The sequence below is a fragment of the Lepisma saccharinum genome, chromosome 3 (genome assembly GCF_977018435.1).
Source record: "Lepisma saccharinum chromosome 3, izLepSacc3.1, whole genome shotgun sequence".
NCBI classification, from domain to species: Eukaryota; Metazoa; Arthropoda; class Insecta; order Zygentoma; family Lepismatidae; genus Lepisma; species Lepisma saccharinum.
The window spans coordinates 23,205,719-23,217,928 of record NC_139231.1 but is presented as its reverse complement, the minus strand read 5'-3'; the positions used below and the strand labels follow the sequence as shown (position 1 = coordinate 23,217,928).

At 35.9% G+C, this 12,210-nt stretch overlaps 1 long non-coding RNA gene across 1 annotated transcript in view; it reads left to right on the top strand.

Annotated features, from left to right (window-relative positions):
* The window catches only part of LOC145985488 (uncharacterized), a 372,905-nt gene that overhangs the window by 176,540 nt on the left and 184,155 nt on the right, over positions 1 to 12,210 (top strand). Inside the window, exon 3 of the long non-coding RNA XR_014441425.1 lies at positions 537 to 589. This is a non-coding gene — a long non-coding RNA (uncharacterized LOC145985488). The remainder of the gene's footprint in view (positions 1 to 536; positions 590 to 12,210) is intronic.

Sequence of the window (12,210 nt, the reverse complement as noted above, 5' to 3'; positions counted from 1 at the left end):
CTAATAAACAAAATATACAACTGTAAAATCCTTACAGCATAATTTGACACTATGAATAAAATTTATCATTTTGAATATTTGTAAAAAAACTGCTTGAGAAGATTGGTTAAATATTTTGCTCCTATATTGGTTAAAAGTTAAATTATTAGTAAAAATAATTTATGGATACCTTAAAACATTTCTTGAACATCGTCAGCCATTAGATTTCAACACTTTACTTTTCAGTGATGTTATGTAACATTGATGAAACTTTGTTTTTGTATTATCATAATAATAAATATTAAATGTTTGTAAGTATTTTGCGATAGACCCTTTGTCGTTTGTGCTTTCCGTCTTGACAAGAAAGAAACGTTGCCATACCTTACATTGTTATTCCAATGCTAGGAAACATTAGCGTTGGTTAATTTGAATCAGCAGTGAATCAAGTTCTCAGGTAAGCAACATTTTACATGTAAAGTAAATAATTTTTGACTTGCAATTTGTAATTTAATTTGTAATGCCAGTTCGTAGCGTAATATGATAATCTTTTGTTTCAGGTTGCAGAAGCTACCTTTGAAGTCATCATCGTAAAACATCCATCAGCTGCAAGGTAAGATTTCAATGTTTTCCTATCGCTGAACAAATTATGAATATGGTGTGTATTGTCAGGCTGATGTGGGATATAGATTTCACATAATAATTAGCACATTCCGCTTTTTGAACTAGGTCTGTCCGATGGCGTAGTGGAAACGCTGCCGCATTGTAATGAAGGCGTTCCGGGTTCAATCCCCTGTGGATGCTTCTAGTGGTTCGGATCCCACTTTAAACCACAGGTCCAATCCCGATAACCTGTCTGTGGATAAAGTGAACTTAAAACACACATCGTGATAGTTCGAACTGTATACCCTGTCCCAGTTATGTCTGGAGCAAGGACACGAATGGCGGCAGAAAAAGGGGGAAACCGAGTGGGCAGAGCAATGCAGTACACGCTGAAGGGAAGGCTAGTAACTGCAGTCGCTTTCAACCCTCCACGCAATCCCGTTCCTCTCACGTCTGCATTGAAGGAGTCGTCTCGCGTCACTACTTGCGCAGAGACTTGTTTTCGTTCGCCTGCTCCAGACGTAGCTCGGACAGAGTGTAGTATGGTTAAATTTTAGCAGATAGAATAACCCACTGCGTTTGTGTAATGGACTTGGGCCTCCCCGATGGCGCAGTGGTATCGTCGTCGCCTTGTAATCAAGGGGTCCCGGGTTCGATACCCGGTGGAGGCACATAGTGGTTCGTATCCCACATTTAACTGTAGGTCCAGTCCCGATTAGCCTTACTGTGCATAAAGTGGACTTTAAAACACCAACTCAATCAATCATGTAATGGACTTGGAAATACGGAGCTAGAAATATATTAATCCATTGTTCATTTTTGTGCAGTTCCGTAAAGGATATTTATTATTTATATACATGCATACATACATATACATGTACATGCATACGTACGTGTATGTATATGTATGTATGTATATATATATGTGTGTGTATATATATATATATATATATATATATATATATGGGTCAGCCACCCTATATAACTATGAAACTATGTGCCCACCTTAAATGTAATCCCCGTAGGGCTTGAAGCATTTGTCCCATCGTCTTGGTACTGGCAGAAGGTCAATGGCAGCCCTGTAGAAGGTGGGTGGTTGCTGTAACAACCAATCACTCACTGCATCCTTCACCTCAGCATTCGAGTTGAACCGGCGACCGCGCAGTGCCCGTTTCAGCTCACCGAAGATGGCATAATCGCACAGAAACAAGTGCGGGATATGAAGTGGGTGCTGTACTGTTTCCCACCGAAATCTGTGTAACAGGTCCCGGACAACATTGGCCGTATGCGGATGTGCATTATCATGCAACAACGCCACCCTGGACGACAGCAAACCTGGTCTCTTGGATTTGATGGCCTGAATTTTGGTGTATTGTTAGACCATCGTAAGATGTAGTACATTTTACCAAAAGTTCCGTGCTCCCCCACTACGCACCCCTAAACTTCAATATGCAATGGTTCTGGAAAACGTGCATATCTCTGAAACCAGTGAGCATATCGGGACGTTATTTTTTTTAGTATCGGTGTCTGCATTACATTCTGCAAATTTGGTTCTCTTGATGTTTTTAATATTTCCAGTGATATTTGAGTAATTTTAAGACAAATAGTAAAAAAATGTAAATTTTTATGTTTACCTTTTTGACGCTGTATTATCGTGAAAATGATAATATTGAAAAATTAAAGTATCAAATTATATTTCATTTGATACCAATAATGACAAGTTTACTACTAATATTTTTCCTGTAGTGAGTAAACTTCGAAGGCCGCGGAGCTTTCTTACCCGACTGATGACAACCCTGTTTACCCTTTCCCGAAAATCAACTTGATCGCTTTATATTTTACTTTGCAACTGTACTTTACACTAAATATACGTGGGGCATACAATACAATTCCGGTAGTGGTATCGGGAAAATTCTTCCATCACTTTTCGACATAGTTCCATCCGAGTGACAGACACTTAGGCCATCGTTTTTCTAGTATAAAATGTTCTGTCTTGCTCCTGTAACCACCCCTCCAAAAGATCATGACATCAGAATCATTGTGTAATTTCTTATCACGCAGCTCTTCCTTTAGTTTAGGAAACAGGTAGTAGTCCCCCGGGTCCAGATCTGGGGAATAAGGCGGACGTCGCAAGCTTTTGAAACCACAGAATTGGATAGCCGCTGTTGTTACACCTGCCTTGTGACTGGGAGCATTGTCGTGCAAGAGCAGAACGCTCCCCTGAGAGCTTTCCGCTTACTTTTCTTAATCTCAAATGGTTAGTTAAAATGGTATGAATGCTACCATTTGATATGCCAACAATATCAAAAACTGTCCTAGTGGTGAATCTCATCTCAGTGTGGATTAGTTGTTTCACACGATCGATAGTTTCCTGTGTAATGGCTGTTGATGGTCTTCCGGTACGTTGTTAATTTTCACATGACTCACGACCGCAGCTGAATTCCCTATGCTCCTTCTTTACCTTATAATATGAAGGTGCTTTATTCCCCAATGTCCGCAACATATCATTGTGGACTTCTTGAGGTGATAGACCTTTCAACCGTAGATACTTAATCACAGTTTACAACTCTGAAGGCTACATTTTCCAATATAGCCTCACCTTCTGTTATGTTTACACCCGTAACACAAAAATTATATTAATTACATGCTTGATGCTTGCAACACATACAACGAAAGGATACAGGAGTCATACTACAGAATTTGGTCCATCAGACCCAACGTGAAGTGGGCCAGGGCACGAACTAATTGTACGCCCCTTATATAGTCCATACGTACGCAAAGGATGAGCAAACTTTTGCACAATTTTAAAATTGAATTTCAAGTCCTCAGCGCTCAACTGGGTTTCCACAATGTTATATAACTTACATTGAAAGAATTAAAAGAGCACACTTTAACTCGTTAAAGTATTATTTCATCTTAAATAATTTGATAAAACTCATTTCCAACTTCTTAATCCATTCATTCATTTCTTGTTCTGACCATGTCAAAATACATTTTACATTTATCTTCTGATATATCAAAAACGAATCGAAATCAACAACTTTAAAAACAATGGCATTGATACAGCGTTCTTAATCTCAGTGGTTCCCTATTAATTTTATAAACACGTGTACACAATAGAAATGAAGTAATTGAATTGAATTGAAATTAAAATTTTGGGAGCGTCAGCACTTAGGCTATTTTGCTCCCGTCACATGATACGGGGGCCAGCCCCTTATCATTACAAAGAACAACTCTAACGTTGCATAACTAAAAAAATTAAAATGTTCTGACTTCTGTTAAAAGCTGAGGCTGTAAAGGGGCCTCAGCACACATAATGACAAAAGAAAAGGACAATACAAACAAAATTATACTGGTCATGGGGCCAGTCGCCAGAGCCTCGTTAGTCTTTAGTCCAGGGTGCACTACGTGGAAGTGAGGTTGACTTTGGGCGCCTACGTGGAAGGTACCCCTTACACCCCAGAAATGAAGTAAATACTGGTTATTTCGTGAATGCACAACTTGCATACTCCGTCTGATATTTCAATCACCTTTAACCTATGCAGTATCCTTCACCTTCGCTAACCGTTCAAAATGTACAGGGTTTTCATTCTATTTATCGTAGCACCGTTAGTATTCTTGAGAACAGCGCTTCTTTAGCCAAAAAATAATGCTCGGGCATTGATATAATTACACTTTTTTTTCCAGTGTATATAGCTAAGTAAAATTACTTTCTCGTCATCCTGGTTTTGCAAGAAACGACAGAATATGCTTAAGTCATAATTTGCTCATTTATCTTGGTTACATAAATCTTGGGCTTTCCTCATATTTTACAGGTTTTTTTTTATTAACTCATTTACAGTTGGATCTTCACCAACAAATAACATCTGTATTATTATCTCACCATGTTATTCCTGTTGAAAACCAAATAATTGCATATTATCCATTGTCCACTGCTTTAAACTATACTTATTCTAACACTACATTTAGAGAGAGCAACTCTTCTCTTGTCTTGAAGTGAAAGGATTTCTTTTGCAGGGGGTGGGGATCGAACCTACTACAGACCTGCGATTTTACTACAAATCCGTTGCTCTCACCAACTACTTCCCGGCACCCCCTCTCCTCATAGGTTCGATCCTACCACTGCCCAAATAAATGTGTTCACCTAAAGATGAGAGAAGAGGTGCTCTCTCGGAATGTAGATTTAGAATAAGTATATTTAAAAGCACTGGACAATGGATAGTGTCCAATTCACATTACATGCCAATGTAGAACCATTGTCACCAATATTCAGAGATTTATTAGCAAAATGGAAGTAACAAATGTCGGCGATACAATATTAGAAACGATATACGAATTTAACGTTAAATAATTTTACACGTTTTGAGGTATATTGCATATCTCCCAGTTTAACGTGCATACAGTCAAGAAAGTCAAGAAATCAAACCAATATGCCAAGAAATTATGCTTGTTGTCAAGAATGTGTGCTACTTTTTTAGAGTATAGTGAATTTACATTGTTACATATACCTGTAGTGAGATTTGAAAAAACTTAAATATTTTGAAATCTAAAATTGTATTGAACTGTGGTTAAGATATTTTCACTTTGTTTCTTAAGAATTACATTATTGTGTGTGTGAAGTTTTGTAAATAGTGAAAATCCTAAGTATGAAGACAAAACTGCAGAATATTATTTCCTTCATGGAGAGCACAGGTGCCCACCACCCTCAAAGCCAATGGCCATTCGCCCCAAAAATCATGTCATGCGTTCCCCCAGATTATATCATGTGCCCCCCCAAAAAAAACATCATTCGCGCCCTCAAACCATATCGTAATTCCCACAAAGTATTTAATTACGACAGTGTGTCTACCGAAAGTAACTTTTTCTTAGCTTTACAGAACACTATACTTGATCTGCCCTTATTCCCTAAACAGGGGTGCCCATCACTCAAGACCACCCCTAAAATCGTTCGTAAACCCCCGAAAATAGTTTGGATGAATGTGTAATAGATGGTGTCTATTTGAATGAAATACCATGTTACATTGTCCATATTTTCGAAAAAATCTTAAAGCTAGCACATTGATTGGTTAAATGTAGTAAATTAAAGGCACAATGCTACTTATTTTTTATAGGTATAATTCCATTTTTTGTCTATATACGATATTATGTCCTATGTTTAATGTGTTTCTGTTTGTCTTGTGTAGTATCGGTGATGTGTATGTATGTGTCTTGTGTTGTAATTGTGCTGTCTAGTATGTTTGTGTAGTAGTTGTACTGTCTAGTATGTTTGTTTTGTCTTGCGTAGTAGTTGTGCTGTCTAATTTGTTTGTGCTTGTCTTGTGTAGTAGTTGTGGTGTGTAGTTTGTTTATGTTTATATTGTGTAGTAGTTGTGGTATGTTTGTGTTTATATTGTGTTATAGTTGTGATGTGTTTGTGTATGTCTTGTGTAGTAGTTGCGCTGTCTAATGTGTTTGTGTTCGTCTTGTGTAGTAATTGTGCTGTCTAATGTGTTTGTGTTTGTCTTGTGTAGTAGTTCCTGCATTCATATTGGGGGTTAGGCGTAGAGCTGACAACTCTGCACTGTAAAAAAAATGTCAAGAAACAGCAATATAAGGCCATGGATGTTCCCAAGGTAAAATATTCCGGAGGTAAAATAGTCCCCCGTTCGGATCTCCGGGTGGGGACTACTTTGGGAGGTCCCTGGACTAAGGATAAGATCTACGTTAGGAATAAGGATATTAAATTAGGCACCTGGAATGTTCTGAGCCTTTACCGGCCTGGTGCATTTCAGTGTACAGTTAATGAGATAGTTAAGTATAAATTAGATGTAGTAACTGTCCAGGAAGTTAGGTGGCCAGGAGAAGGGAATTGTAAAACTAAAAATTATACTTTTTTCTATGGTGGTACTGAAAATCATAATTTTGGAACAGGCTTTTTCATAAATAATAGAATTATGTCGGCTCTTAAAACAGTAGAATTTATTAATGATAGGATATCATATGCAGTTTCACAGGGTAGGTGGTGTAAAATTATTTTAATAAACATACATGCTCCAACGGAAGATAAAGATGATAATACTAAAGATGATTTTTATACAGAGTTAGAACAGGTCTTTGATAAATTTTCTCAGTATGATATGAAAATTCTGTTAGGTGACTGTAATGCACAGATTGGCAAAGAAGAGACATTTAAACCCACGATTGGTAAAGAAAGTCTTCATGAATTAAGTAATGATAATGGTATAAGATTGATTACTTTTGCAACCTCAAAGAATTTAATTGTGAAAAGTACCACTTTTAAACATAAAGATATCCATAAATATACCTGGTCTTCTCCAGATGGTAAAACTCATAATCAGATAGATCATATTCTCATTGATAAGAGAAGGCATACTAGTATAATTGACGTTCGTACACATAGAGGTGCTGACTGTGCCAGTGACCATTATTTAGTAATTGCTAAGTTAAGAGAAAGACTCTCAGTGATAAATCATAAGCAACAAAATCTAAAAGTTCTAAAATTTGATACAGGAAAGTTTACTGATAAAAGAATTAAGAAAGATTACCAAATTAAACTGTCAAATAGATTTGATGTTTTGCAGGATTTAAATGATGATGAAAATATAAATGAAACAGATGTAAATAAGAATTGGGAGCACATACGTAATGCAATTGAATCAGCAGCTAAAGAAAGTATAGGATACCATAAACCGAGAAAAAGTAAGCTATGGTTTGATGATGAATGTCATAATCTAATAGAAATAAGAAATCAGGCTAGACTTAGGTGGTTAAATAACTCTGATGATACAAATCTAAACAATTATAATAGAATAAAGCGAGAAGTTAACTGCACGTTTAGAAGTAAAAAAAGAGATTACTTGAAAAGCAAAATTAACGAAATTGAAACAAACAGCAAAAATAAAATTATCAGAGATTTATATAAAGGTGTAAATGAGTTTAGAAAGGGGTGGCAACCTAAAGTAAACTTGATAAAAGATAAAGACGGTGATTTTCTAGCTGACCCAAGCGATATTCTAAATAGATGGAAGAACTACTTTAATGACCTTTTAAATGTTCATGTAGGAGATAAATCAGAAGTAAATGAAGTCCACACAGCAGAACCTTTAGTTCCAGAACCTAACTTGACTGAAGTTAAAGATGCTATTAAAAGGCTAAAGAATAACAAAGCACCTGGCATTGATTTAATACCAGCTGAGTTAAATAAATATGGTGGAAATTCATTAATATGTCAAATTCATAAATTAATTTGTTTAATATGAAATAAAGAAGAAATCCCTCAACAGTGGAAAGAATCCATAATTGTTCCTGTTTTTAAAAAAGGTGATAAAATGAACTGCAATAATTACCGTGGAATTTCTCTACTCCCAACAACATATAAGATATTATCTAACATATGCTAATGAAATTATAGGTGATTATCAATGTGGATTTAAACGTAACAGATCAACTACAGATCAAATTTTTCACATCAGACAGACACTTGAAAAAAAGTGGGAATATAATCAAAATGTCCATCAGCTATTCATTGATTTCAAAAAAGCATATGATTCGGTCAAAAGAGATAAATTATATAATATATTAGTAGAGTTTGGAATACCTAAGAAGCTTGTTAGTATGATAAAAATATGCACCAGTGAAACAGAAAGTAAAATTCGTGTGGGTATTAATATGTCTGACAAATTTACAATTCATGATGGGTTAAAACAAGGAGATGCATTATCTCCATTGCTCTTTAATTTTGCCTTAGAATATGCTGTTAGGAAGGTAAAAGAAACTAAAGAAGGACTAAAATTAAATGGTGTGACTCAGTTGTTAGCATATGCAGATGATGTAGACTTACTGGGGGATGATGTGAATACAATTAAGAATAATGCTAAAATATTTTTCAAAACTGCTAAAGAGATAGGTTTGGAAGTTAACAAAGACAAAACTAAATATATGCTTACAGGCCGAAACCAAGTGTTGGGTAATAATCAAAATCTAATTATTGATAACAACTCGTTTGAACCAGTTTCCAAATTCAAGTACTTAGGAGTAATATTAACAAATGAAAATGATATTAAAGAAGAAATAAAAAGTAGGCTTAATTCAGGAAATGCATGTTACTTCTCTCTTCATAAATTTTTGTCTTTTCGTTTAATATCTAAGAAACTAAAAGTTAAAATATACAAAACAGTAATTTTGCCTGTAGTATTATATGGGTGTGAAACTTGGTCCCTTAATATTGAAAGACGAACATAAATTGAGAGTATTTGAAAATAAGATCCTTAGGAAAATCTTTGGACCTAAAAGGGATGAGGAAACAGGTGAGTGGAGAAGGTTACATAATTTAGAACTACATAATTTGTATTCATGTCCAGATATTATTAGAATAATTAAATCAAGAAGACTTAGGTGGGCAGACCATGTGGCACAAATGGGAGAGGAAAGAGGAGTTTACAGGATTCTTGTTGGGAAACCCGATGGTAAGAGACCTGTAGAAAGGCCAAGACGAAGATGGAGGGACAACGTTGAGATGGACCTAAGGGAAATCGGTAGGGATGGAAAAGAGTATATAGATCTTGCTCAAGATAGGGAAAGATGGAAGGCCTGTGTTGCTGCAGCCATGAACCTTCGGGTTTAAGAAGGCTAGGGAGTTAGTTAGTTAGTTAGTTAGTTAGTTAGTGAAGTTTTGTAAAAGTATTAAAGTTATGGCCATTCCCCATCCAGGATTAAGTCTGAAGCGTTAGTTTTTGCATGCATAATTAAAGCAAATCTAAATCTCTTGTTATTAAAGTACAGCTTCAGTTTTTATCTTAACGGCCTTGTGGAAGGGTTTTTTATTGAATATTTTTTCTTAATTTCCAACTGTACCTAAGTAGGGGGCGATTAAACAAATATTAAGAGAAATTGGGATAAAATGGCCAAGAAAAAGTCATGAAAAAGTCAAGAATTTTGCATTTGTTATTTTGTAGACACCCTGCATATTTTCTATTTATATTGATATTTTTAAGTAAAATGCAGTATTCGCGCAATTTCTGAAGCATTCATTAAGAAATGCAAACATATTTGTGGGGAAAATATTCAAAATATAATTTTTATTTTTATTACTGTGACAGACACACCCCATATTTTAACTTAATATTATTGTAAGCCATGAAAGTCGCACAGCACATACAAATTCGCCGTGTTTATTTTGTTCTTCTCTTCTGCCATATTTAACAAACAAAACCTGTTGTTTCTGAAAATAGGTACTGCAGCTCAGAGGTTCTGGTAGAGATCCTGACGGAATTTCTGAGGTATCCAATTTAACCTAAAATATCGAGCAGGAATGAAGGAAACGATCAAAAGCTACGAAACATATTACTTATTTTAATATAGTGTAGTCACGTATTGTTTACATATGTTTTCGTTGATTTATTCTACAAAATATTATGCTTTGGGTGCATGAAAATGTGGGTCTTCAACGACTCCTTCCCAGAAGATTGCCATATGGATGGTATTTATAAACTGCCGTAAGGGCGGCCCTGAATCTAACCCTAGTTCTCTTGTTCAGCATCTGCTTAATCATTCCTGACTCATAAGAAATTCATTCTCCGAAAGTGCCTGAAATGGTGCGAGCGATGAATGAGGAATCGCATCGCAGGTTTACTAAAGCGGGAGCGGAAAGGTAGACCATGGTAAGCATAATGGGAATTTCAAGAACATTATTTTCTTTTGGTTTTTCTTTTTATCCCACGCGGAGAACAACGGATAAAGATTGCCATGGTAACCATCCAGATGGCGTCACGAGCGATACCGGCTAATTTAGAGTCGCCTCCCGCTCGAGATACTTAATTATTGAGGATGACAAGTGAACGTCGCGGCTGCCATGGTGACGGGACGCTGATGGTCTCCGATTCTCTTGACTAGCTCTGGGCATTGGGAGAAATCCAATATAGGGCAGGTAGGGAAGACGAAAGCATCTCATTTCCACTTGGAAAGTTCCTCCCCCTCGCTGTATCGAGTTATTGGTCAGATGTTTCCTCGACTTCAATAGCATTAGCTCCATAATAACAGAGACCGTGGAGTCCCAAATGATAACAGTCAACGTTACTCCTTGTTTATGCACAGCGGGTGGTCGGGGAGAGGACTGCGTTGAAGAGAGACCACTGCAGACCTGTGATGAACCACACACCTGGGGTCCTAAGGAAACTAGGCTATAGTTTCGAGTCTTTTCATAGGAGACCTTTAATTTGAAAATTGAGAACCGCTTCAACGTTTCACATAAATGATCACGGTAAAGTAAACATTATTGTTATTGCGTAATTGTTAATAATATTTTTTGCTAATTATTAGAGATAACCTAAATCACCAAAATGTGCAAAATAAAATATTCACTTAAGACCTAAAATTTCCAATAATATGCCGTATCAACAAGAGTTATTTTTTTTAAAAAAAATAATAAATACTTTTCCTAACGGGATATAATATTTATGTAAGATCAGAGAACAAAAGGAAAATCATGTTGAGTTGTCGACTCACATTGCCGCCCCCAGAGCGTATTTAGACGATATGTATGTAGAGGGGTTTCGACCCTTTTCGCTCCAGAAAGAGGTGTCAAGTATTAAAACTAAAGGAGTAAAATACTTATTTACTAGTTGTTGTATAATATGAAGTGTATTTATTTCCATCGTACTTGCATAACTATAATGATTCGATTGGGATGAACCAGTTTTGCATTACTACCGTCTACAAGCATAACGCATGATGCATAACTTATAATGAATAATAATAATATACCAAAAGCATAATTTTTCACAAGCTGGAAATTACAAATTCATCTTATAAATCTTTAATTTTCTATTTATTTTGATATCATTCTAGTTCGTGGAGTAGGTTTTTGAATTCAAGAATGTATCTTTTTACTTTGCCAGGTTATGTTAATAATAATAATTACTATTTATAAATTACTACTAGTAATACTATACTTATATTAATAATAATATTTATTATTATTATGCATAAGAGTGTAGGATCCATTGTATTATTTTATAATTATATACTCAATTTTGTAATTTAGTATTTCCAATTTTGACATTGTGATGTACAGCGTCTCTCAAAAGTCTTGGGACTTTGACATTTGATACTAGGGAACCCAACATACACAAGGCGTTGGCGTATGGAGTTAAACTAAATTTTAGAGTTGCCACATGCACAATAGATATGTGTAAAAAAGGAATAAAACAAAGATTTATATGTTTAAAATTATAAAGAATTTCGGTGTTGTATCGCAAATGGCAAAATACATAAAGTACATTCTGTACTTTATGAAATAATAGAGTTCCTCTACTAGTAGGTGAAGTGGACCACCTGTGAAACCGAAAATGGGGCTCGGTGGGGCTCGCCTTAATGGATTTCTCTTGTAAGGCATGAGCCCCATTTTCTCGCAGTGTTGCCAACTCCTCACTCGAAAAAAAAAATCACCAAGGTTTTTTTTGGTCCAACCTAACCTAAAGCAAGGAGCTGGCAATCTTGCTTGAGGCTTCTTAATGGTTTGCTCTTGTAAGGCATAAGCCTTATTTTCTCGCAGTGTTGCCAACACCTTACTCGAAAAAAATCACCAAGGTTTTTTTTTTCGGTCTAACCACCTAAAGCAAGGAGCTGGCAACT